Here is a 27,497-nt window from a genome sequence, read left to right as displayed (position 1 = left end):
AACAAGTAGACTCAATGGCTTAAAGATCAATTGGGTACATTGTGGAGTCAGGCTTCTTGTTTCTGATTCACTGAAACAATGACTACTATATAAGAATGCTAAGTTTGAGAGAGACGCCTGTGAAGAATCGGTGTGCAGAGATCAACTTTTGGATCAACAATTGGAATGACAAAAGTCTGGAGCTCAAAGGAAATATCTAAGCTTGAGACAGAAAATTGGAAATCTATCAGTGTACAAGTGGCATTTAAAACCATGAGAAGGGGAGAGAGATGTTAGAAAAGAAGAGAAGCCAGCTCTGAGAGTGCCAACACTTAGAGAAAAAAAGCTGCCCACAAAGAGAGACAGCAGGAAGGGAGCAGGCAGCCAGGACTGCTGATGTCCGGGAATCACCAAGAAGAGAGTGTCTTACCTGAATGCGCCCACAGGTAGTGGATAGACCCCGAATTCCAGGACAAACACAGTGAGGAGGGGGCGGTGGGGGGCGGCAGAGGAGGAGAGGAGGGGCGGAAGCGATCACAGAAAGAGCACCAGCACGGCAGAGGAGGAGAAAAGGAAACGTGGGGCCGAAGAGGAAGACCCGGGGAGAGAGAGAAAGTACCGTGCTCCCCACCTCTCGGGCAAAACGTGCACCCGCTGGACTCCACTCTGCGGGCGGGCCGGGCAGAGGCCCAGTCTCCTCGCTGCCGTGGCCATAAGTTGGAAGGCCCTCTGGACACAGTGTGCTGTGGACAGATTGGAAAGCCTGGGCTCAAACAGCCCTACCAGGCACACTCACACTTCACCCAGGATGATGATTCTTGGTGTTTCAGTGCTCCGTCTCTATCACCACTGACGGAATTTTACTGTTTTACCTTGGAAGATTATAAATGGGGAGGAGTCCTTAGAACTTATTTATCTTTGAGAGCATGAATCTTTCCTTCTTCAGTCGAGACGTGCCCATTCATTATAAGACGAGGAAAATTGTTATATCCAAGATTGATAAATTATGTCCTGAGGTTACATGTACAATGTGAATACTTTATTTTTGTAGTCCGAGTCTATAGTTTAATGCATGAGACACCTTTGTGCATTACCTATGCTGAGTAACCTTGGGTATTTAGAAATCGTCTGTGTGAAGTCTACCCATTTTAACACATGTCTTTCATTCCACAAAAATCACTGGGAAGTCATTTCTGCCTACAATGATGATCACTATTTACCTAAGCTCTGTGGAGCTTCGTATTCTGCCTGAAACCTGTATCATGGTGTGAGCTTTACACAACTAATTTACTGTCAATAATCTTACTAACTTTTTCTGATTTTAAAACTAGATATATATGGAGAAATCATAGTCTGTTTTGAAGTTGCTGTGTATGGGTTAATATTATTGAATTAAATTGTAGTTAAGTTTACAAATTTTGTCTGTGAACATGGATGTGAATCCATGCTCGTGTTAATTGAAGGTGGAGAGGAAGGCGGAATTGGCGGCCTGTCGGTGGCTTGTCTGTGGTCTCTGGTTGTGAGTGGAGTGTCTGTCTGTTCAGTGCCTGGTTTTCATCTAACACACTCTGTATGAATTTAAATAAACTGTAAAGGCCTCAGATAAATTTTAGTCAGTTCTTTGATCTCATGATGAAATTAAGGAATTGTCTCAGTGATGGAAATTTTGAAAAGCATCTAATGACTAAAAATTTTAAAAAGAACTTAAAAAAATTTTTGTAACCATCTTAGCACTTTCTGCTGTCTTACTGTTCTGAGTATGGTTAGGAAGAATAATACGTACAGCTCAGAAAGACGCAATGTAAAGTGGTGGCTGAGAATGTGAACTCTGAGTTCAGACCCTGGTCCTGCCATTTAATGGTGTGTGACTTTGGGCACGTTATTCAGCTCCCCCGTGGCTCAGTTTCCCCTTCTGTGTTGCTGGAAGAGCAATAATCCCCACCTCATGGGACTGTACAAGCACCCACTCACGTAGAGGGCTTGGCCTGGCTCCTGGATTATATAAGAGCATTGAGACTGTTAGTGGTTCTTGCCTCTCTTATTGTGATTACTCATGTGAGGGTTTCAAATAGAGGAGGAGGCAGTGGTTGTAGTATTCTCCCGGTGTTATTTCCTTTCAAGTAAATCTTGCAAAGCAAAATTGCATTTTGTATTTCTGATTCCTTTCATCCCATCTGGAGGTGTGAACATGATTTCCTTAATCCTTCATGCGAACCACAGTCCAGGTCCTCAAAAGCATTAGGTGAGATGGGACTCCTGGAGGAGCAGTGAGGCAGAGCCTGTGGGCGAGCTGTAATGAAGCCCTGCCGGTGTAGGGACAGATCAGGTGAGCCCTGGTGCTCTCCAGGAGATGCCCTCTTCAGTTTCAGGGAACAGGAAGCCCCAGCACGTTTCCCAGGCTGAGGCTTGGAGCAAGGGGATTAGTGTTTGCCATCCCCCTTGTCGTGCCTTGCTCCTTACTTCTAAAAGGAACAAAACCAGTTGCTGCTGACAATCTCCTGAGAGTCCATCTGTCCACGTCAAGGCCCTATTTTAGCAAGATGGTGATGGCACCAGGAGGCAGACTGTCTTCACTGGGCCTGAGAAGGAAGGGTGCTCACAGGGACGCTTCGAGGCGAGAAGCCTGCAGGCTCAGTGCTGGGGCTGGTTCATCTGCTGAGAGACAGCCCAGCAGCGGCAGATATTCAGGATCCTGTGTCCTCCAGGTGTGTCTCATGTTCACACGTGTGTGCATGCTCACACATCCACATCCACAGAGACACGCATGTATGGAACAAATGTATAGCATGTATAAACACATGCCTGAATATGTATGTGCATGCAGGTGTGTACAACATACATCTTACATATATCCGACAGCTAGGACATAAATTTGATTTCAGGTTGGACTTTGAAGGAATGTATAATTAGATTATTTTAAATTAGTATTAATAAACTACATAGAGTCAAATATTCCCATATTTTTAAATCTATTTATAATAGTGAAAAGATTTGACTTTTCCATATTTGAAGTAAGATTGTGATACTTTTAGAATAAGATTTGTAATGATAATAAAATGTCCCAGAGCAGAGACATGAACATCCATGTTTCTGTCTTCAAATGAGGTGATTCTAGGGGGATTAATCAAAAAATGAAAGTTTATTTCATGCATAGTAGTTTTTTCTCCTTCGAGTTTTTGAATTAAATATTTAGGGAACTTGAATTTATGTTTGTAGCATATCTCCTTGACTCGGGGCTTGTTCCATGGTTTTTGTTTGTTTATTTTCCCTCTTGAGGTTTATGCTGGAATCGAGGGATTTGTACAATGAAACATTGGGTACACTGAGAAAATAAACAGTTGTTTAGGCCGCATGTCTGTGGAAGGGTGTGTGGCTTGCAGGGTAACCGCTCCTGCTGGTTTGCCCGGGACTGTTCCAGTTTAGCACTGAAAGTCCACGAGTCCCTGGGGCAACACGGATGGTTGGCCACCCAACCTGTTCTTTATGGCTACTATCATTATAAAGTTTGCTGTATTATATGTTTTCCCTGCCAGTGTCAAAGGCTCTGCATCTATTAAAGAAGCTGGGAAAGTAGAAAAAGAAGTCTAACCTTAGCTAAGTATCCTGTAATTGCTAAGCAAGGCTTATTTTCAGTTGAACGGAACTTATTTTCAAAGCATGTTTCAAAGTAAGAGATTGTTGTCACCATGGGAAGAAGGTGATATGCTTCCAGAGTATGCTAGGCATTGTCAATTTGAGAAAAATTAGCTGTTAAGATATCCCCTGACCCCAGCATCTCAGTTTAGTCTCACAGATATAACTGCTCATCCCTTTTTACAAGCATTCTGGTTTGTCTCGCGCTTTGTTCTCTGTCTGAACAACACCAATGCTCACTGAAACATACCTGCTGAAACTAGCTCAGTGAGCTTTCCCTAGCTTGCCACAGGGAGATGTTTTTCTTTCTTCTTGGTGGAATGCTGGTCAAACACACACATGCCTTGAAGGGGAGGTAAGATGCAAGGGGAGCCGGGCGGGCGTGCCTGCGGCTGCGCCACTGAGACGGAGACATGCCAGCGGCTGGCTGCCCCGCACTCAGGGCAGCTCCAGTCACGCCGTGGCGAAGTACAGAGAGAAAGGGTAATACGTGCGCTCTCTTCTCACATGCACACTTTATTTTGGCCATCTTAATGCCTTTGCTGTTGTGCTTATAAATTTGAAAAATAGAAATGGTATAATCTAGCTTCTGGTATGCTTGAATCTCTAGGGAAACTTTTTTTTGCACACTTGAGGATGTAGATGAAGTCTGCATGACTTCTAACAACTTGGCACCTTGGTTTAGGCTCTCAGACAAAGAAACACTGCCTCCAAGAAATAGAAAATGTTACTTACATAACTTCATGTTTGAAAAATAGCAGTGACTTTAAAGGACAGTATGTCATTTTCAGAAAGCATAGATATGAGCCATATCAATAGAACGATTAAGATCTTTATAACTTTGATAGGTTCTTTTGACTAACTTGGAGATCGTTGACTTCACATGAAAGTAGAGAAATAGATGAAAGATATACCTCTCTGAGACAGAGTGGGCTTTCTCACTCAGTCATGAGAACCAGTGCTTGGGCCCCTCCTCTGTGAAGCGGGGTCCAGATGTGAGTTCTCTGTAGTCGTGGGCCTGTGGCCGTGGGCACCCCTTCTGTGCACCCCCGCGAGGCTCCAGCCTCTTCTCCTTATCCCGAAGTCCGACCCCCTTGGCACCACACTTTATGATTAGCAGTCTTACTTAGGGGAACACTTGAGCAAGTTTTGCACGCTCTCTTTGACCCGATGGATAAGTCATCTGAATGGGTACATCACCTAAAATAGTGAATAATTCTGCTGTTACTTTTGTTCCAGTCCCTACTTCCTCAAGTCCAGCTAGGGTGGAATTCTCTGAGGGAGGGAGGGACTGGTTTTTCTTTACCGTCGCACCACTGGCACACAGCACAGTGCCCCACACGTGCTGGTATTTGAGGAATATTTGTGGGTCGAATGAATGAATGGAGCTTGGCTTGTGCTTGACATCCCATAATAAGTTGTCCTGCCCCTCTCCTCCCTGAAATAAGGCAACAGCAAAGGGCAGCAGGAAGTGGTGCTCCGAGGTTGTTCCAGGACCCAGGGCGACCGGTGGAGAAGAGGCCCTTCTCTGACGCCAACACCTCGGCAGTCTACAGTCTGTCTAGTGGCCCCCAGGGTCAGAAAAGTGGTAAACGGTTTATTCACGTTTGAAATAGGGAGTGTCGTGTTGTTTTTCCTCTCTCTACCGGCAGACTTGGATTGATCTGGAGTGATGAAGGCAGTTTCTCAGCTGGCTTCATTAGTGAAGGGCCGAGAACCTAGAACAGCTCCCGCGGTCTCCTGACCCCTCCCTCGCCTCGCTCGGTGAGTCCCCGGTGTCATCACGTCCTCCTTCTCCCCCAGCACCAACCGCCGTCAGGCCGCGGGCACGCGCTACTTGGCTCGCTGCAGGAACCCTGACCCACGTCCCGGGTTCCAGTTTCGTCCTCCCCGGTCAGCCTCTGCCCTGGAGGGCAGACGCTCCCCGCAGGCCACACGAGGTCCCGCGGGCGCCCTCCGTGAGTGATTTCCGTGGTTTTCACGACGAATCCTGTGCTGGAGCCGTCCCTGCGGGCGGCCGCCTGCCCCCGGCTCCGCCCGCCTGCCCCGTCCCTCCGCGCGACAGCCATGTGGACTCTGCCCCGCCTGCGCTGGGCCCTCCCTCGCAGGACCTCACACGCGCAGTCCATTGCCCGGAAGGCCATTCCGCCGACTGGTTACCCCTTCTTGGCTTTGCATGTCGTCTTCCTCTGAGAACACTTCCCAGGCCGCTTGGCTGAGCCCAGGCGCGGCGAGGTCTGTGTGGTCCTGTTTCCCTCGCGGTTGGGCCCGTCAGCAGCGACAGCCTGTGCGCTCCGTGAGGATGGACGCAGTGTCAGTCGCCTGTGTCCCAGGCCCTAACGCAGCGCCTGGCGCACAGGAAGCAGTTGAATTTGAGTGTACTGGTTGATTTATGACTAATATTAATTTTCCTTCCATACTTGCCTGCCTATTAAAGTACATTCATGGAGATAAAAGGCTCTGAGCGACAGCGTGGTTTCACCCTGTCCGTGGGGAGGTAACTGGTTGATTCTCTCCTGTCTCAGGTCCTGCAGGATGAGAGGGTGAGGTATACTCACACTCACTCTTACCCGATGGTCCTGAGCCACGTGATCACATCTCTCTCTCTCTAAACTTGGAGTTGAAGCGGGTTTTCACTTTACTTTTCTCTTTAAGGACTTGTGCTTTGTTAAATGGGTGCTCTGGTAGTTTGGGACATTGTGTGGTAGAGATTTTTTTTTCATAATGTGCTCCTAGAAGAGAAATAAATGATACAAGAAATAAAAATCCCGATGAATTACAACACACGCAATTTCTTGTGCGTATCTCTATACCCTGCCAGGTTATTCTGACCTAACCATGGGTAGATTCTCATTTGAGAAATATATATCCGTGAAATTTATATAGTTGTTCAAATGTAATTTTATTATAACTATATTATTATAAAAAATTAATCTTTGGGACTTTGCAGCTTCTATTTATTCTGTTATTAAAAATGATAACATCACTTATTTCTTTTTTATACAAGTAAAATGTAGAACAACATTTTGGCCTAGAATGATTTTTTTAAAGCTAGCCTTTTGAAAAACTGAGGCTAAATGAAAATCTATAAATAGCTGCCTCGCAGGAGCTGGTAATTCTGGTCACCAGAGACAGAGGCGCATGGAAGTGTCGCTGACAGTGAGACAGGCGTACGCCTTGCACTAACCTGGGGCAGGGGCGTGTGAGTGACAGAAGTGTAAGGCTTAATGTCTCACCAGGCTTCAATCTCATACTCTCATTATTGTGTTTTCAGCTCAGATATAAAGTCATGTTGCATTGAGATTTTAACAATCAACATATGTAAAGTGTCACTTATCTGATTAATTTTAACTAAGCTAATTTATTTTAGAAAACCATCCCTGTGGAATTAATATAAACACAATGCAACAATTAAGAGAAAAAGTTAACAATGCACACTTTCTACTAAAACTCCCATATCTTTGTCTTTGTTTCTCCTTCAGCATGTCTAAATATCGACCAGCATTTTACAGAATGAACCATCGTCACCCTGATCTTGTTCCTTTGAAATCTGCCTTCTTCCCCAGCCCAGCTGTACTATTAATGTCCCTGTTTTAACTGATAACCACCATATTTAATTATGAAATATACATACATGTGGGAAAGTGCACAAAACATAAATGTGCAAAGTAAAACATGATATTCAGCAAACACCCACATGACCACCTGTCATTCCAGTTTTGAGCACAACCTGTAACCCTCCTGTGGGTCCCTTTCCAGTCACTCCTCCATTCCAACCCCGGAAGACTCGCTGCTGCTGCTGCTGAGGCGCTTCAGTCGTGTCCACTCTGTGCGACCCCAGAGACGGCAGCCCAGCAGGCTCCCCGTCCCTGGGATTCTCCAGGCAAGAACACTGGAGTGGGTTGCCATTTCCTTCTCCAATGCATGAAAGTGAAAAGTGAAAGTGAAGTTGCTCAGTCGTGTCTGACTCCCAGCGACTCCATGGACTGCAGCCCACCAGGCTCCTCCATCAAGAACACTGGAGTGGGTTGGATTTTCCAATGCAGGAAAGTGAAAAGTGAAAGTGGTGCCCAGTCGTCCTTCTCCCCCATGGACTGCAGCCCACCAGGCTCCTCCTGTGGAAAGAGTGCTGGTGGGGTGCCCTGTTGAAGACTTGACCTCTGTGGAAATGCGTTCCTGTTGCTCTTTAGTTTCACTGCTTCCGTCTTTTGCTTCTTTGGCGGGGGTGTTGGGGAGAGGCATTTATACAAATGGAGTCAAATAGAATGCTCTCTTGTGAGTTGCTGTCTCAGTTCAGCGTTATGTTTTGAGACTCGTGCTTTTGTAGCTGTGTCTCGCCCATGCTCGTTGCCCTGTGGTTTCCATGCCACGGATTACCGTCCTGTGGTTAACAGTCATTCGTCTTGTTTGCAGTTCTGGCTGCAGTGGGCGGCCCTGCTATGAGTGCACAGTCCCCCCTTGTCTGCGTGTCACTTCCTATAGTTTCAGTTGCCCACCGAGGCCCAAACTATTAAACGGAAAGGCCCACAAGTGAGTAGTGCTTGAGTTTTACATCGAGCGCTGTTGAGAGTTGCTTGATGCAGTCTCTCACCATGCTGCTCTGTCCCACCACGGTGAGGCCCCAGCACCCGCATCGTCTGCTCCTGACATCCGGTCGTGGACATTGTCACCGTTCAGGGTCTCAGATGACTGAGGCAGATGGCCCTCTTCCTGACGTGCCGTCAGAAGGCTGATGGTAGCCTCACGCTGGGTTATGCTGCCGTTCACCTCCCTTCTCACGTGAGGTGAGGGGTGAGAACTGTACAGTGAGGTATTTCAAGGAGACCACACGTATATAAGTTCTCTCACAGTATAGTGTTACATCTGTTTCATTATCAGTCACTTTGTTACTCTCCTGCTGTGGCTAACTGGTAGGCTGAATGTTGACGTGGGTATCTTTATACAGGAGACCACATAGTGCACACAGGACGTGGTCTCCCAGCTTTCAGGGCCGCTGGGGGTCTCGGACGCCATCCCCCGCTGACGCCGTGTCCTTGCACGTGCTTCCTGGTGCGTGGGGTCATAGGCTGTGCCTGTCTTCAGTTGCACTGTATTTTTCAAACTGTTTTTGAACTTCATAAAGGAAGAAAAAGCTCCAACTCTTCATCAATATTTAGATTTTTAAACATTTGCCACACTAGCAGGTGTATAGTCATATCCCAGTGGTTTTAATTTCCCCAACACTACCCACTCCAGTACTCTTGCCTGGAAACTCCCATGGACAGAGGAGCCTGGGAGGCTGCAGTTCCATGGGGTCGCGAAGAGTCAGACACGGGACACGACTGAGCAACTTCACTTTCACTTTCATGCATTGGAGAAGGAAATGGCAACCCACTCCAGTGTTCTTGCCTGGAGAATCCCAGGGACGGGGAGCACAGAGTCAGACACGACTGAAGCGACTTAGCAGTGGCATGTTCATGTATGTTGTATGTTCTTATACGTGTGTCTGTCAGTTGCATCTCCTCCCTCATGCGGTACCGGTTTGAGTCTTCACACCTTCTGCCCATTTTCCTTCTGGAGTTGGCCGTTTTCCTTACTGATTCATAGGAGTTCTTTATGGACACTGGGCGCACATCCTTTGCCTGTGGTATTTTCCTCATCTCTGCAGGTTGCCGTTTCACTCCTTATGGTGTCTATTGAGGAGAAGAACTTTTTTATTTTTTACAATGGTTACATTCACCATATTTTCCTTTATGGTTAATGCCTTTATTGGCCTGAGGAAGGTCTCTTTTCTTGTTGTATAACAAGATGATATTCTCCTAGGTTCTGAGACCCTTACAGTTTCCTCTTTTACACTGGGGTCCCTAACCTACAGACTTGATTTTTGTCTGTGGCGCGAAGACAAATCCTGCATATTCTTCGTTTTCTTTTGTTGACACTCCTTTGTTTCTGCTCTTATTACCTGATGCCTGGCTGTTACCTCCTGCCTCTATCTGGCAGTTCACCTCACCAGGTAAATTTTCCCAATATGTCACTCTGGTGATTCTATATTGAACTAAAGAAAAAAAAAAAAAACAGAATGTCACTTATTTCATATATGATTGACTTTTGTCTTTTTTGGTATTCAAAACTCCTCAAAAAAAAATCTGTTGTTTTAGCAAGAAGAGTTAGCACCTCATCAGGTAAGAGCAGCTGGCTCCTATGGGGACTCATCACCACATCCAGAATGAGGTCCTCAGCTCCGCACACACCAGGCTGGCTTCTGTTTGTTTGGTCTGAATTCTTGGAACTGGTCAGGACCCTGAGGACTGAGTGATGGATGTGCCAAGCACTCATCTCCAGTAAGGGGGCAGCACACTCCCGTGACCATTAGATTCGTATCTGTTTTTCAGGTCGCCCTCTTTGCAGGACCAGAAGATCCAGGAAGCTAAGTTGGTGTCACAGAATGTTTTCTGTGCAGACAGAAGGAGCTAGACCATTTTAACAGATATTTATTCTGAGCCATGGTGAGGCTAGACACTTTGTCTTTACAGCAGTCTGCCTGGGGTTTTGTATGCATCCAGGTCAGTCTCTTCCTTTCTTGAACTGGGCTGAGAAACACAGCCAAGTCTTTGTTCTTTCAGCTGCTTTGTTCCAGGCTACCTGCTGACCCACCCTGTTCTCCCTACCATCAGAGCAGAGTACAGCTGGGTCGACTCGCACCACTGTTACTGTGAAAGAAGCCTTCTTTTCCAGGTTGTGGTATGTCTCGCCATATCTCCAGCCCCTGCCCCTGAGCATAGACGTCTGTTGGAGTTGAGTGCATCTGGCTTCTCTCTCCTTAATCCTACTACAAAAAGTCTTGTGGCTTTAGGCAGAACAGGCCACTTGCTATTTTTGAAACACATCTTGTGGCTTCTCGGTTCTTTACCTTTGGTTAATTATGTCATTTCTCTGTCTGGGTTTCCCTGTCTCGAGGTCCATTAAACCTATAACTTAAAAAAATCCTGTTTGGTGACACATAATGAACCTTTTCTTTGGAAGATGTCTCACGGTCACATTTCCTGCTAAAGGGCAGAACCCAGGGGGCCAAGTGTGAACTGCACAGCTCCTTCCTCAGGGCATGGCTGATTTCAGATCGCAGGTGACGGAGAAATTAATCCACCGCTGACCCTTGGCTAATCAGAATCTTTAAAGAAAGCTGTCCTAGGAAACCCAGACACTGGAAGCCTGTAGAGTCGTTTCTTGGAAAAAGCCGCACATCCTCCTGTGAAATTACTGGATGACCGAGGAGCCTCTGTGCATGGAGGAGGCAGCGAAGGGCGGTGTGGGCCAGGGCCTGAGGAGAAAGGACATGAGGCGGAGGCCTGGGGCAGGCCGGGGTGGGGAGAGACGGGAAAGCTGCCCTCGGCGGCAGTTCCTGGTTCTGAGCGGGTCCCCTTGATGCGGCTCTGCTTCCCTCCCGGGAGATCTGTGCCCTCCTGCTACGAGGGCAAGGTGGCATGGTTACCTAGCAGGAAAAGAAAGTCTTCCTCCCAGCCCCTTCCTACCTGAGTCTTTCCTACCCAGAGCTCGTATCTTTTTTTCCTTCATTTTAAAATTAAGGTATAAAGTCCGCCTGTTTTAGGGTACAGTCCAGTGAATTCGGACAAACATGTGGTTTCTGATCCCCCGCCACAACCGGGACATAAACCACTGTCGTCGCCCCGAATGTCCCTGTTTTGTGTTCAGCCCTTCCACACTCCTCAGTCCTTAGCAATCACTGACCTGTCTTCTGTTCCTATGGTTTGGAATCTTCCAAGAACGGCATGTAAACAGAATCCTACAGTGAACACCCTTTTAACTGACCTTTCCATTTAGCACCGCACATTTGCCCGTCATCTCCGTGGTTGCACGCATCGGCAACTGGGTCCTTTTTATTCCCAAGGGATGTCTCGTTGTGTGGCTGCACCTCAGTTTATTATTCTGCTCACTCCTTGAAAGACACTGGGGATATTTCCAGTTTGGGCCATTTATGAAAAAACCTACTAGAAACATTCACAAATGGGTTTTCATGTGAACATAATCTTTTTTTCACTGAGTTAAATTCCTAGAATGGACCTGCTGGTATTAACATAAATGTATGTTTAACATTATAAGAAAGTTAAAGAATCGCGTGGCTGACACACCAGTCCCGTTTCCGCGATGTGAGGCTGTCACGGACACCTGATTCTGTGAGAACAAAGTGGCTCATTGACTCCACCCAGCCCTTGAAACCTTGAAATAGCCTCCTGGTTCTTGGCCTTATTAGAGATAGGCCAACATGAACAACCCCATCTAGAGTTAACTTTCTAGTGGGGAATTCTTGAGGAGAAAAACTGAGGCATCATCAAAAGAGACAGGACATGCAGGTGAAGAGGAGAGATGAGCTGACACCAGCGCCTGGGTAGGTCCAGACGCAGTCCCGTTTACAGGCTCCAGAACTGCCTCGGTGCAGAAGACGATGTGCAGAAGTGAGAACAGTCAGAAAGTGCTCGCTCAGAGAGCACCCTGGCGCCCCCGCGGGCCCCGCGCCAAGGACCCGGCCCTCCCTGTGGGCAGTGAGTGCAGGTGAGCACTCGCTTCCAGCTCTTGAAACAGTTAAACACGTTTTCTAGGGACGTCTTTAAACATTTCTTTGAAGGATTCCAAATGATGTCCTCTTATTTACTTTATTTTCCCATCATTTTTAAAGGATAATTTTTTTTTTATATGTCCTTTGACTCTGAGGCTGCTTTTACTGATAGTAAATAAGTACTTAAAGGACTGAGATACTTTTTTTCTAGCATTTGACCAAACTAAAAGGCAGTGGCCCCTAAATTTCAGTGACACACCAAGCTTTTCAGAAAACAAGTTCCAAAGGGGATTGTTTTTATCTACAAAACACCATCTTATGGACAGGATATTGACTAGACTTGATAGAATGGAGGCGTGAAATGAGAATGAAGCGTCGCAGTAGCAAAGCCCGTGGGAGCGGTTTGCAATCAACAGGCTCACTCACTGCATGGAAGCAGCTGAGAGCTGGACCGGAAGATGAGAGGAACGCGTTGGTTCTCCGAAGGAAGCCTCGGTCTTCCCCTGGTGTCACGTGCTATCTGTCATGTGGCGGCTCTTTGTGCTCATAAGCTCACAGGAGAGTCTTACACGCCTCATAATTTATATTTAAAATCATAAATATATATAAATATATATATTTATAAGCAAATGTTTAAACATTCCAAAATGAAGATGCTGGCATACCCCGGTCCTGCTGGCATGTTCCCGTCTGAGTTGATTCACATCAGTTGTGAGATGCCGTGTGTGGTTGTATTCTGTGTTTTTTCTTCCTGTCTCATGTGATTCTGAATATTATATTTTCCTAATACATCAAGGTGGTCCTCTCTTGCTGTGCAAAGCCAAGGGTCTGTTGTCAACACAGAGCTTCTCTTCAGGCCCACTTTCCCTGCCGCTGGCTTAGTCACCACTTTACATGTGGACAATAGTTTTCGCTTTAAGGGAGGAAAACGTAAATGTTGGTTTTATTTGAGAAAGAAATAGTGGTGATGGTTGTACAACGTTGTAACAATGCTAACGGTTGTTAATGTACTTAATGCTATTAAATGCACGCGTGCACGTGTGCTCAATCTCGTTTGACTCTTCCGTGACCCCATGGGCTCCTCTGTCCATGAGATTTCTCAGGCAAGGATAGTGCAGCGGGTTGCCATTTCCTCCACCAGGGGATCTTCATGACCCAGGGATTGAACTTGTTTCTCCTGTATTAGCAGGCAGATTCTTTACCATCTGAGCCACCAGGGAAGCCCATTAAATACATACAGAATAGCAATTCTAAAGAAAACAATTCAGTGGAGAAAGAATAATCTTTTCAACAAATAGTGCTTGACCAACTGGATGTCTGTAGGCAAAAAGAATGAACTTCAACTTGAACTTCACACCAGAACAACAACAAAAACTGAAAGCATGCCAGTAGTGAAGAATTCTTAGATAAAGGCATGACTCATAGATAAAAAAAAAAAAAGAAATTGGGTTTCATCGAAATTGAAAAGTTTGCAATGTGAATGATGTTGTGAAGAAGATGAAAAGATAATCTACAGACTGGCAAAAAAGCATTAATATTTGTAAATCACATACCTTTTGAAGGGCTTGTATCTGGAATATATACAGAATTTTCAAAATAACAGTTAAAAAAAATCCAGATATGAAATGAGTCAAGGAAATGAATAGGCATTTCACCATAGAGGATACACAGACGTCAAATAAGCCTATAAAAATATTGTCAACACCATTCAGTTCAGTTCAGTTGCTCAGTCGTGTCCAACTCTTTGCGACCCCATGAATCACAGCATGCCAGGCCTCCCTGTCCATCACCAACTCCTGGAGTTCACTCAAACTCATGTCCATCGAGTCGTTGATGCCATCCAGCCATCTCATCCTCTGTTGTCCCCTTCTCCTCCTGCCCCCAATGCCTCCAAGCATCAGGGTCTTTTCCAATGAGTCAACTCTTCACATGAGGTGGCCAAAGTATTGGAGTTTCAGCTTCAGCATCAGTCCTTCCAAAGAACACCCAGGACTGATCTCCTTCAGAATGGACTGGTTGGATCTCCTTGCAGTCCAAGGGACTCTCAAGAGTCTTCTCCAACACCACAGTTCAAAAGCATCAATTCTTCGGCGCTCAGCTTTCCTCACAGTCCAACTCTCACATCCATACATGACCACTGGAAAAACCATAGCCTTGACTAGATGGACCTTTGTTGGCAAAGTAATGTCTCTGCTTTTGAATATGCTATCTAGGTTAGTCATAACTTTCCTTCCAAGAAGTAAGTGTCTTTTAATTTCATGGCTGCAATCAGCATCTGCAGTGATTTTGGAGCCCCCCAAAAAATAAAGTCTGACACTGTTTCCACTGTTTATCCATCTATTTCCCATGAAGTGATGGGACCAGATGCCATGATCTTAGTTTTCTGAATGTTGAGCTTTCAGCCAACTTTTTCACTCTCCTCTTCCACTTTCATCAAGAGGCTTTTTAGTTCCTCTTCACTTTCTGCCATAAGAGTGGTGTCATCTGCATATCTGAGGTTATTGATATTTCTCCCGGCAATCTTGATTCCAGCTTGTGCTTCTTCCAGCCCAGCGTTTCTCATGATGTACTCTGCATAGAAGTTAAATAAGCAGGGTGACAATATACAGCCTTGATGGACTCCTTTTCCTATTTGGAACCATGCTGTTGTTCTACGTCCAGTTCTAACTGTTGCTTCTTGACCTGCATATAGGTTTCTCAAGAGGCAGGTCAGGTGGTCTGGTATTCCCATCTCTTTCAGAATTTTCCACAGTTTATTGTAATCCACACAGTCAAAGGCTTTGGCATAGTCAATAAAGCAGAAATAGATGTTTTTCTGGAACTCTCTTGCTTTTTCCATGATCCAGTGGATGTTGGTAACATCATTAGCCATTAGGAAAATGCTAATTCAAACCACAATGAGATTTCATTATACACCTTTCAGAACAGCTAAAATTAAAAGTAGTGACAATACCAAGCGCTGTCAAGATGTGAAGCTGAATCACTTGTGTTGCTGGGAGATGTGTAAACTGACACAGCCACTCAGAAAAAAAAAAAAAAAAAAAACAGAAAAAACAAACTTATCACAGGCACTTGGGCACTTACTCTGGAGAACTGAATGCCTGTGTTCAAGCAAAAATGTGTATACAAACAGAAACTGCAGCTTTATTTGTAATAGCCAAGTTGTAGACACTTCTTTGTAATCAGCCAAAAGTCAGAATCAAAATGAGTTGTCCTTCAGGAGGTGAATGATTAAAGCAACTGTGGTCCACCATAACCGTGGAATATAACTCAGCAATGAAAAGGAAAGGAATGAGCTATGTATACAGGCAGCAACCTGAGTGGATCTCAAGGACATTATGCCGAGTGAAACATATCCAGTCTCCAAAGGTTCTGTACTGTATGGTTTCGTTTCTGTGACGTTTCCAACATGGCACAGCTGTGGAGACGGAGAAAGCCAGTAGTCGTCTGGAGTTGCAGCTCCAGGAGAGTTTGGAGGGCCGAGGGGTGGGTGTGCATGTGGAAGGTTAGCACAAGGGCCTCCATGGTGATGGAACCGCTGTGTGTCTTGGTGGTGGTGACACAAGTGATGTATGCACGCTAAGCTTTCGTAAAACCTGGAAAGTCTAGATACAGTCTACAGGCTGTGCCAGTGGCTACTCTGGTTTTGAAATCGCGCGATAATTATATAAGACTGCCTGTGGGGGAGACTGGGTGAAGCGGGCCAGAGGCTTTCCTGTATGTGCATCTTCCCATGAATCTGTTATTATTTACAATCTCACACCGGCTTCAGAACAGAGCTGTGGAGCTGACTGTTACTCCTGCAGGGGGAATCCCTGCAGGAACAATGCCAGCAAATACATGGCGGCCTCTGAGAAGCTTAGCTTTGCCTGTCGCCCATCCTACCCGTTCTCTTCTCTTAAAGGGAGCAGCTATCCTGACTCATAAGTATGTAAGCCAGTTTGTGATTCTTTCTAATTTGTAATAATTAATATCGTTAATAGGTGTACCCCCAAGTACAATAATTTAGGCTTTAGACTAAATGAAATCTTATTCTTTTTGTGTTCTGACCTCTTTCACACAACATATTATGAAATTCATGCTTGTTCTAGAAAGTAAATGTTCATTTTCATTACCTTCTAATTTTCCATTGTCTGCACACAGCACGGTCTGTTTATCCATTTTAGTAGTAATAGATTTTTAAATTGTCTCCTTTTTAGACTATTATAAGCCATCCTTATACATATTCCCTGGTATTCCTGCACACATGACTGTTGGGTTTTGCCAAGGAATGGCTGAGTCAAAAAGGTAGGCATGTTCTCAGATTCATGAGGAAATGCCTATTTTTCAAAGCATTTGTCTAGTTGTCCAGTTTTTCCTTTAATGACTTAACATATTTTACTTATTCATAATGTCTAGGTATGACTTTTATCGTTAGAATAATGATATCTGAAAATACTGTTTTGCTTTTTCTATGCTGCACCCACAGTATCTGTAACAGAGCCTGTCAGTACAGTCGCTCAGTCGTGTCCCTCTCTTGGCGACTCTGTGGTCAGAGCCTAAGACGTGGCAAACATAGCAGATGGTTTGTTGAATGAATAAGTCAAAGTCATGGGCGTTATGTCCCAAAGACATCTTTCCTCCCTTCACTTGAGGTCCACAGGCTTTTTTCTGAACCCCTGGAGACCAGATGTATTTTGGAATTCAGAGTTTTAAATATTTCCTTTTAGGAAGTGTAGCAGTCCACACACTGTATATTACCTAATACCACAAGTGTGGACACTGGGAGCCTTGCGCCATCAAACGTGTTCACATCTCTGCTGGTGAGACTATGACAGACTAAATGGGGTAAGAACAGACTGTAAATAGCCTTAGAGCAGTTAAGGTAATCGTTTGATTAGTAGAATTTTAGAGGACCTGCCTGTCAGATCACTTGAAGATTACGATGCTAAAAATTACTAAACAAAATTCATAGACCTGCTGCAGCTTTCACTACAGCTCCATGCGATGACAGACCAGGTAGATAGGATGGTCCTCGCCTCCCAGGTGCCATAATTGAGTCACCAGAAAGGAAGGATCCTGCCCCAGGGCCCACTGAACAGCAGAGCCGGAACACAAACCTTGTCATGATTCTCATACTTTTTCAACAGTGCCGCAACCGCTTCTCATGAAAGCAGCAGTTTCTGTGATTTGTAAATTAACATGTCCAGAGGGGAGGAGGCTTCTTCATAATGAAGCGGCCATAAATCACGCACGGTTGTACTGAGATTGGAAACAGAAGCGAGGGCAGTGCTCCCGCCAAGGCACGTGTGTGCTCTGGGCCGTGAGGGCCAGCGTTCACGCGCCTGCTGCAGCGAGCGCCCTGACCCTGTGCACACTGCACGCTCTCGCCTCCAGCATCAGCGACCGCCCCGGCCTCTGCGCCTGTCTCCTCCCCCGAGTCCTCAGCTCCTCAGCGCTGCCCGCTGCACTGCAGCCCGCTCTCTTTCCGCAGCGGAAGACGACCCGGAACCAGGCGTCCGGGACCTGTCTAGACCTAGCGGCAAACCTGAGGATGAGAGCAGCCCGCCTCAGGCCGGTGCTAGCTGGCAGGGACTGACACTGAGCGGCTGAGCGAGCGAAGGGCCGCAGGTTTTCAGGCTTCCTCCGCCTGCTGCTGGTGGAGGTTGAGTTGCCTCCCCCAGTAGCACGTGAGCCGTGTGAGGGCGAGGCTGCTCCTTGTTCTGTTCCCTGTGCTTTCCTAAGACCTGCAACAGGCCCAGCCCACGCTCTGCACTGGCCAGATACCTGCTCATAAACAAATGATTGTTTGCGCTCTTATTTTTAAGAGCAGTGTGCCTTTGAGCTCAGTTAAAAAGTGTCAGGCTAGAAGAATCAGATAGGATTTCTGTGGAGAGTTAGGTGGACTTTGACATGCCCTAAAGGAGTGCTCATCATAAACAGTCATCGTGATTTCCGTGTCGTCTGTTCATTGCAATTCAGGGGGCTTGGTGGGGACAGGAAACCCGCCTGTGCCTGCTCACAGTAGCAATCCAGGGAGTATTCACTGACCTCAGGCTCCGCCAAGATGGAGGAGCGCCCCCACTCCCAGGCCCTCCCCTCAGAACTGAAGCTCCCCGCCCGTGGCACTGCAAAGGCACCCAGGGCGTCTGAGGGTGGGAGAGCGGCCAGCCCTGCTGGGGACTGGGCGCTTAAGGATCCAGGGCTGGTGAGCTCCCCAAGCTTCCTCATTGTCACCGTGTGTCCCGGATGAGGAGCTGCAGAAACTCTTGCCTGAGCCAGCAACACACACACGCGCACAGACACACCCCCCCCCACCCCTGAGGAAGACTGTTCCTTGTCCCCAGAGGACTGGGAGGAGTCTCCACAAGTGTTAGCCTTGTGGTAACCCTCCTCTACTCTAGCCAGACAGCAACAGGAAAAATGTTCCCGCCACCAGCTCCTCTTCCTGGGAAAGTTGATGTTTCAGCTCAAGCCCCACCCCACCCAAGCAGGCTTCTGCTCACGTCTGCGTGTTGGGTGGTGTTGGCAGGACTGAGTGGGAGCTGATCCTCCATCCTCCACCCAGAAGACACAAGTGGTGTTCTGAGCCTTCCCCACCGGAGTGCTGTCCATCCCGGAGCCCAGAGTGCCCTTAACTCAGCAGCCACGAGACCCTAAGGAGCCAGTAGGGGTGGGCCCGGGCACCCTCAGCACTTGTTCCATCTGGGCCCTGAAGGAGGGGAGCTTCAGCCCATCCTGCAGAAACAAAGCAGTCGCCCCCACCTCCCGCTCCTGGAGGCTGTGGGAGGGGGCACACAGTGGAGCTGACCTTCACTCTCACTCAGGAAAAGAGCTCGTGGGAGTCAGAGCGCCCCCCTGCCCCACCGCCTTTGCCAGAGTAGAGTTGGGGGCAGCAGTGCAAAGCCAAATGTATGTGTCAGTCATGGAACTGCCTGCTAAAATGAAAATTACGTGGGATGCAAAGTCTTATGTACTATCCAAAGTGTCTAGGACATAATTTAAGATGACTTATCGTACTAAGAACCAGGAAAATCACAACTTGAGTGAGAAAAGTCAGGAGACACGAACCCAGAGATAAATCAGATTTTGGAATTACCTGTAAAGATTGTAAAGGGGCCAGTCACAGAAGTACTTTAACAAGGAGTTATTAACTCTCCTCAAATAAATGGAATAAGATAGAAAACTACGAAAGCTTAGCAAGTAAGTTGAAACAAAAGCCAAGGACCAAAGTGGAAATGAAAGAACAGAGAAATGACGACCAAACAAATAACGCACTGGGTGGACTCGGTGGCAACAGAGAGGGCAGGACTGAGTCAGTGAGCTTGTAGAATGGGGCGGGGCAGTGGGGAGGAGCAGAGAGCCACAGGCACCTGTAAGCAGGGACAGGAGCCAACAGTCATATCGTCAAGGCTCAGGAGGAGAGGAGAATGAAGGTGGGGCTGAAAAGGGTTGGAAAACATCATGTCTGAAAACATCCCAAATTGGGCCGAAAACATCAACCTAAAAAACTGAGTAAACCCCAAATCAGATAAATGCAAAGAAAAGCACACTTGGACATGTCGTAATTAAACTTCTGAACACTAAAGAAAAGGTCTTGAAAGTAGTCAGAAATGACACATTACTTACAGGGGAACATGCATTCGAATGACAGCAGTCATCTGAAACTGTGGGGTGTTGAAGGAATTGGCCTAACATTTTTAAGTACTGAAAGAAAAGAACTGTCAACAGGAGATTTTGTGTCTGGTGGAAACATCCGTCAGAAGAAAGGGAAATCAAGACATACTCAGGTGATGAAAAACTAAGATAATTTGTTGATAGAAGTGCAGCTAAAGGCAATTCTCTAAACAGAATATGACAGAAAGCAAGCTTAGAACTTCAGAAAGGAAGGAACACTGGAGTGCATAGAAAAAGGAGGGAATTTGATAGACTATTCTGCTTCTCTTGGCTGTCTTAAATCGTACTTGATGGTTGAAGCAGACACTATAGCATCGTCTGAAATGGTGCTCAGTATATGCAGGGGAAATAGTTCAAACAACTTGTCTTTAAAAGTGGGGAAGGTAAAGGGATCTAAATGGAAGTAAGTTTTCTAAACTTGAGAGTGGTAAGTCTTATATATGCATATAGTACCTACATCAGCCTGTAAGGAAACCATTCAGGATACTGAAAAACACTAGAAATAAATCACTATATTCCTAAGAAATGTTTCAATAACCCACAGGGAGATAAGAAAAGTGAAATAGAGTAACAGATGAAAGAAACAGAAAAATAAAATGGCAAATTTAAGCCCTAATGTATCAATAATTATATTAAATGTAAGTGATCTAAGACATGGCTTCCCAGGTGGTAAAGAACCTGCCTGCCAATGCAGGAGACTTGAAAGATGCAGGTTCGATCCCTGGGCCAGGAAGATCCCCTGGAGAAGGAGTGGCAGCCCACTCAGTATTCTTGCCTGGAGAATCCCATGGACAGAGGAGCCTGGCCAGCTATAGTCCATAGGGTTGCAAAGAGTCAAACATGACTGAAGCGACTTAGGACGCACACACGATCTAAGATGTAGATCTGTAGAGTGAATAATAGAAACAGGATCCAACTGTGCTGGCTACAAGAAAGTGACTTTAAATGCAATGACAGGGGTGGGCTGAAAGTAAAACAACAGAAAACCATATATGATGGAACATTAAAGAAAAACCCAGTTCTTTTTATGAGGATAGTATTACTTTGATACCAACATCAAATACAGTATTTAAAAGAAAATAACACTGTATACCAATCTTTAATACATTTAGTCATAAAAATTCTTCACTAAAATATTAGCAAATCAATTCAAGTAATGTATAAAAAATTATATATCATGACTAGGATTTATTCCAAGTATTAACATTTGAAAATCAGTCTATGTAGTCCATCTTTCTCAATAAGCTAAAGAAGAAGAAAAAATCAAACTATGCAGAAAGAAGGCTTGGCAGAATCCAACTCCTATCTCTGGTAAAAACTGTCAGCCAACTAGGAATAGAGGGTGTTGGGCCGCACCCCACAGGCCTACGAGGCCTGCACTGGGCCAGCTTAAGACCCAAGAGAGAGCCCAGAGTCAGCAACAGAGCCCCCGTGGCAGAATGAATAGGGGAGCCTACCTGTCTGAAGCAAAGTCCTGGGGTGACACCCCACTGTGTGGCTGATGGCAGGCAGGATGCGGCAGGTGTCATCACTGCAAGGGGAAAGGGGAGGTTACCAGTCCTAGGGGAACTGATGTCAGGTGGGCTCAGTAATTGCCAGGGAACCTGGTAGAGGGCAGGCCCCTCACCCGCCTTGTGCTAAGAACAGTCACTAGCTGGGGCCTGGATCAAGTAAGCAGGAAGGTCAGTCAGGGGAGCAAGGTGTGGGTGAAGCAGGCCCCGGTCGGGCAGAGGAGGTACAGGGAGCCAGGGAACAGTCATCTGAGTGACCTGACCACATACGCCCCCCGCTCCGTACCCTGAACCACCCTTACAATCTTGGTCTGCCCCTCTTCCACCTTATCCCTGGGGAAGGCGCGACCAGGATACCACAAATACAGCCAGGCCACCCCCACGGGGAAGGGCGGACCCTGGCTCTAAAAGAAACATTCCATTGGCCGAGTCAAGAGTCAGCTGATGCTGGAGCTCCAATACTCTGGCCACCTGATGGGAAGAGCCAACTCATTGGAAAAGACCCTGATGCTGGGAAAAGATAAAAGGCAGGAGGAGACGGGGGCAGCAGAGGATGAGATGGTTGAATAGCATCCCCAACTCGATGGACATGAGTTTGAGCACGTCCAGGAGATAGGATGGGAAGATGAGGCAAGCCTTTCCTTCCCTGGGCAGTAGTCCCCCCGTAGTCACAGTAGCCAGAGGAAGCTGCTGGGGAGGAAACCCGGAGGAGGACGGCAGCATCTCACTGTGGACGCAGCAGCTGTGCTCATCTCGCAGTGAAGCCGACGCTGGTGCTCAGATAGGTCTCCTCCCTCGGACTAGGGACGCGAGGGGAGACACCTGACTGGCCGTCACGGGAGATGGTGACAACTGGGCAAAATACAAGCATTCAGAGAGAATGGCACACCCACCACTGGCTTCTGTCCTGGTCTGCAGTACAATTTAGAAGACTCCCGTTTTCAGTAATACAAGGACGTGTCCAAAATCACATACACAGTGGCCACCAGTTTTACCTTGGATGTCTGAATCACAGCTACTCCATCTTGACTTAAATGTATTCCCTTTCTCAGTGGCCAAAGCAGATGTACACTGCACATCTGAAGGACCACAAAGCAGGCCGCTCCACTCACTAAAATTTAAGCCATGGATAAGCCAGAATGACCTCCCCATACCTGAATACATGGGTTTTCCCATCATTTCCCCTTCTGATCGCAAACTTTTCAATAGAAAGCACTGATGATTAAAATACCTGTCCCTCGTTGCTGGGTGCTGGCTCCCACCTACACTGCTCAGCCCAGACTGTGATTGGACGTGAACCCACTCTCTGAATTGAGGTGACACGCCTGGTCTCGGGACTCGGTGAAGCTCAGGCTCTTTCTGTCTCATCACAGAAAGAACTGAGGGAGAAAGTGATAAGTAAGGTATGGATTTCTTTAGAGAGAGACATATTCCACAGACAGAACGTGGGCCATCTCAGAGGGTGAGGGCGGCCCCAGGGCAGGGGTCATCTCAGACCGCAAGAGCACTCAAGGGAGAAGAAGTCTGCAGGCTGAGCATGGGCCACCTCAGAGGGCAAGCTCTGGGGCGATCAGTTTTCACAGACTGGGTAACTTCTTAGGCTGATGAGTGGGAGGGCTGTCCTCACTGTTTTGGGGAAAGGGAGGGGATTTCCAGAAACTGGGCCATCACCGGTTTGGGGGCCTCTTATGTTTGGCCTGGAGGTGCCATGGCACTGGTGGGTGTGGCATTTAGATGCTCGTGCGTTACAAGGAGCCTGTGATGAGGCTGCGGGTCTACTGGAGGTAGGGTCTTCTGCCGCCCGGGACCTCGCTGGTTCTGGCCGGTGCACGCATGTCCTCAAAGGCCATGTCCTCCACCTTTAGCTCCACTGCCCCAGGTTCTGCCACGTCCCCTGATTGCTAGGCCTTCGTTATAGTTTGCTTAGTCCTTCACGTTGAGAGAAAACGAATCAAATCTCAGGGTTTGTTAATGAGGAAGCACTTTATAGGCTGTGCATTTGATCCTTGTGCCCATTGTCACACAAGCGCCATACGTTTGCTTTTAGCAGCAGACTTAAAGCAAGCAGTGTCACACTTCATGAGTAGTTATACCGACAGTTTCACTAGATAATTTTCTTTCCGACCAGCACATCTAGGCCAAAGTATGGCTAACACAGCAACTTTCATAAATACAGACCTCAATGAACAAAGCTAGAGTTTAACATCCACTGAAACATAATACTGTTATAAAACTACATGCACCTCCACCAAACACAGCCAAAGCAAGATTAATTTGTTTGTCGAAAAAGTCTGGTTGATTGGTCATAAGATCAGATCAGATCAGTCGCTCAGTCATGTCTGACTCTTTGCGACCCCATGAATTGCAGCACGCCAGGCCTCCCTGTCCAGCACCAACTTCCAGAGTTCACTCAGACTCACGTCCATCGAGTCAGTGATGCCATCCAGCCATCTCATCCTCTGTCGTCCCCTTCTCCTCCTGCCCCCAATCCCTCCCAGCATCAGAGTCTTTTCCAATGAATCAACTTTTCACATGAGGTGGCCAAAGTATTGGAGTTTCAGCTTTAGCATCATTCCTTCCAAAGAAATCCCAGGGCTGATCTCCTTCAGAATGGACTGGTTGGATCTCCTTGCAGTCCAACGGACTCTCAAGAGTCTTCTCCAACACCACAGTTCAAAAGCATCAATTCTTTGGTGCTCAGCCTTCTTCACAGTCCAACTCTCACATCCATACATGACCACAGGAAAAACCATAGCCTTGACTAGATGAACCTTTGTTGGCAAAGTAATGTCTCTGCTTTTGAATATGCTATCTAGGTTGGTCGTAACTTTCCTTCCAAGGAGTAAGCGTCTTTTAATTTCATGGCTGCAGTCACCATCTGTAGTGATTTTGGAGCCCAGAAAAATAAAGTCTGACACTGTTTCCACTGTTTCCCCATCTATTTCCCATGAAGTGGTGGGACCGGGCTCCTCCAAATTGGCTGTGATGGAGCTCCTCAGAAGGAGTGGCAGACTGGATTCCCAAAACGCCTCTCCAAGTCAGGAAAGCCATGCCAAAGGCCAGTCACCAGGCCCCACCTCTGGATTTCTCTCTTTTAGAGGTCCCAAAATAATCAGATTCCTGCACAAGACGGGAGACAGTCTTTCCCATTCCCTGCTAAGGTGGCTCAGAACCCACGAGTCTCAGTTTCTGGAGACCAGACAGAGAGAAAATAAAAATGCTTCAGTTCAATCCACATGTAGTTTATCAAATTGCTGTAAGTCATAACTAACCTGAGGGGAAGGGCTTCCCCATAAAAACACAGATGAAAACCAGTAACATTCCAGACAAAACCCATGAACATTATAACCACATTCACCAGTTCTCTCAGTAACCAATCCTTTTGTTAACTTTTTATGAAGCCATTGGGTTTTCCATTAGAATTCTACTTACCTAGGTCAGCAGTATGATCTGAAGTTTACCAGAGATCTGTACTTGTTAAAACATCCTTCCTATGAATCTTCTTGAAGATGAAGCACTTTTGCAAAAGAATCAGAAGAAAACAAAAACTGTCTATAAATGACAAAAAAAACTTAAAAAGGCACAGTTAAACACCTGGTCACGATATAACCAATAAAGAAACATGGGTGCAAAAATTATAACTGATTATAATCTTAACCCTTGAAAACCTTAACGTCTGGCAAAATCCAAGAAGCAAGAAATTGTGCATTTCCAAGTGGAAAATGCAATGCTTTACTCTTCCTCTCCTGAGCAGGCAAAAGTAGATAAACTTAGACCTACACCCAGCAACTAATATCCCAGCATTTTGTCCTGTTTGAAATGGCCCATGAATTCTCTTCTTGTGTCACCGAGTCCAAGCTCATACCGCTCACCACATGGCAGGCTGGTAATCTAGAAACAAGTTGTTGGGGCAAGGAATAATGACTTCATTCAGAAAGCCAGCAGACTGAGAAGATGGTCAGCCTGTGCCCCAAAGAACCGTCTTGCCTGAGTTAGATTCAGGCTCCTTCTGTGCTAAAAGGGGAGGGAGTAAAGTCAAACACTTCCTGGTTCCCATCAGCCTCTGGACAGGTCATGAATTTCCTCCTTCTGCAGCCATTCACAAGTGGGCCTAGTTGCGAGGTTTCCTGTGAGATAAACACAGGTATTTTAGCTTAATGCTCATTCCCTGGGAAGCAGGGTTCCCAGAGATGACCATTATGTATAATTTAAGCTTATAGGCAACATACCTTTAGAGATGAATGCAATGCAGGAGACCCCGGTTCAATTTCTAGGTTGGGAAGATCACCTGGAGAAGGGAAAGGCTACCCACTCCAGTGTTTTTGCCTGGAGAATCTGGCCTGCGTCTCAAAGAGTCGGACAGGACTGAGCCACTTTCACTTTCCCTTTGGAAGAGAATACAAAAGGTTCTTCCCTATTACACTTTCAAATTTAGTTTCAAGTTATCAAAATCTAAGAGAGACTATTTTAGATAGGCATTCCCAAAACATAATTACTTCTAGGGATTACCTAAAATTATTAAGAGTTTACCTAAAAGCTCTTTTCTTCTTTACTCTTAGAGATCATGCAAGATTAAATTTGCATAGAGACCAGGTAGTTCATTTAATCTCAAAGGCACAAGAGAAATCCCAATTCCTTCTAGAAAGCTAGCTAGTCAGTTACAGAAGGCTCACTCTGATACAGTAGCAGAGATGTTAGAGGCCGTTGTTTGCAAGACGTCTTGGCAGCCACCGTTATCAAGGACAGTCACCACAAAGCCCAGCATCCTGTGAGCAGCCACCTTGGGCTTTCTACCCGCAACACACACACATTTTCAAGATCACCCCTGGAAACCTGTGGGCCCCACGTGTTAGTGGAGAGCCGCCCAGGCTCACACTCGCAACTTCTGGGCCCTGCCTGCTAGTGGACAGCCCCTGCGGCTTCCTGTTCCCCATCCTGAATTTCCCGACATCTCTGCGTTCACGGGATTTTCCTTGGTCTCCTGGCTGGTCCACTGGTTGTTGGGCTGCACACAAGAGGCTACCTGGCCTTTATCACCCAGCTTTGAGAGCAGGGGAAGAGCCTGCAGTCAGCAACAGAGACAACCAACGGTGTAATGGACGGGGGAGCTTACGTGTCGGAGGCGAGGTCCTGGGCTGACAGCCCGCCGTGTTGGCAGGACAGTACCTGCGGGCAGGCTTTGCTCCCGGGGGGGAGGAGATTACCAGTTATAGGGGAAGTGAGGCCAGGTGGGCTCATTAGTTACCACGAAAACTAGTTAGAGGGGCAGGCCCCTCACCACCGCTTTGATAAGAGCAGTCACTAGCTGGGGCCTGGGTCAAGTAAGCAGGAAGGTCCGTCAGGAGAGTGGGGTGTGGGTGAAGCAGGCCCCGGTCGGGCAGAGGAGGCACAGGGAGCCAGACAACAGCTGTCACAGAGAGGGGAACTTTGAACTTCCTCAGATTGATCAAAGCACTTGGTGGGGCAGAGGGGGGGCACATCCATCACTCATCCATACATAGCGGGTGGGGATGTAAAATGGTACAGCCACTCAGTATAGGAACAGTCTGGCAGTTTTTGTAAATCTAAATATGCAATTACACACAACGCATCAAATGGACACTTGGGCTGTTTTACAAGATTGAGATGTTTGCAGTGAGGTTTTTTGGTTTCAGATGCTCTGCGGCGACCACCTCTTCCTTCTGTGGCCTGGAGTCAGCACATGCGTCGTAAGCGCTTAGAGCGGGGGAGTGAAGGGGAGCTGTGGCAGCTTCACAGATTGTCAGGAAAGGTTTTACTCCCAAAAGTTAGAGGATTTCGGGAGGGAAGCTGCTCCAGAAACTGTTTTAACCACTCAGGGCAGTGGATGCATTAGAGCTTTAGGACCATCAGCGCAGTAATGGTGCAGCCAATTCCTAACCCCTCTGAGCGCTGTGTACACAAAGCTACCGTGTTATTACTACTTCAGGACAGCCGAGGCTTCCTAAGTGCTTCTTAGGCACTTTACACGCCTCTCCAACGTCCTGGAGGGCGACATGGCTCACAGGAGACCGCAGTTGGTTCAGCCCGGTGGTTTGAGAATCAGACCTGGACTCTCAATCTGGCCCCGCCGGTTCCTGGCTGTGTGACCTTTGGCAGGCCGGTTAATCTTTGGGCTTCAGCTCTTGCTGCAGAACAGGGACTGAGCA

The 27,497-nt window shown here is 46.8% G+C and overlaps 1 protein-coding gene and 1 long non-coding RNA gene across 2 annotated transcripts in view; one reads left to right on the top strand and one right to left on the bottom strand.

Annotated features, from left to right (window-relative positions):
* Positions 1–27,497, top strand: part of SDK1 (sidekick cell adhesion molecule 1) — a 743,568-nt gene that overhangs the window by 325,376 nt on the left and 390,695 nt on the right. The window lies entirely within an intron of this gene.
* LOC138985601 (uncharacterized) lies at positions 23,244–25,687 on the bottom strand. The gene is made up of 3 exons (XR_011462632.1): positions 25,560–25,687; positions 24,763–25,457; positions 23,244–24,519 (listed from the first exon to the last, which is right to left on the bottom strand). It is a non-coding gene; the product is annotated as an uncharacterized lncRNA (long non-coding RNA).

The sequence above is a fragment of the Bos mutus genome, chromosome 25 (genome assembly GCF_027580195.1).
Source record: "Bos mutus isolate GX-2022 chromosome 25, NWIPB_WYAK_1.1, whole genome shotgun sequence".
NCBI lineage: Eukaryota > Metazoa > Chordata > Mammalia > Artiodactyla > Bovidae > Bos > Bos mutus.
The sequence above is the reverse complement of the archived record's forward strand: the minus strand, read 5'-3'. Positions and strand labels throughout refer to the sequence as shown.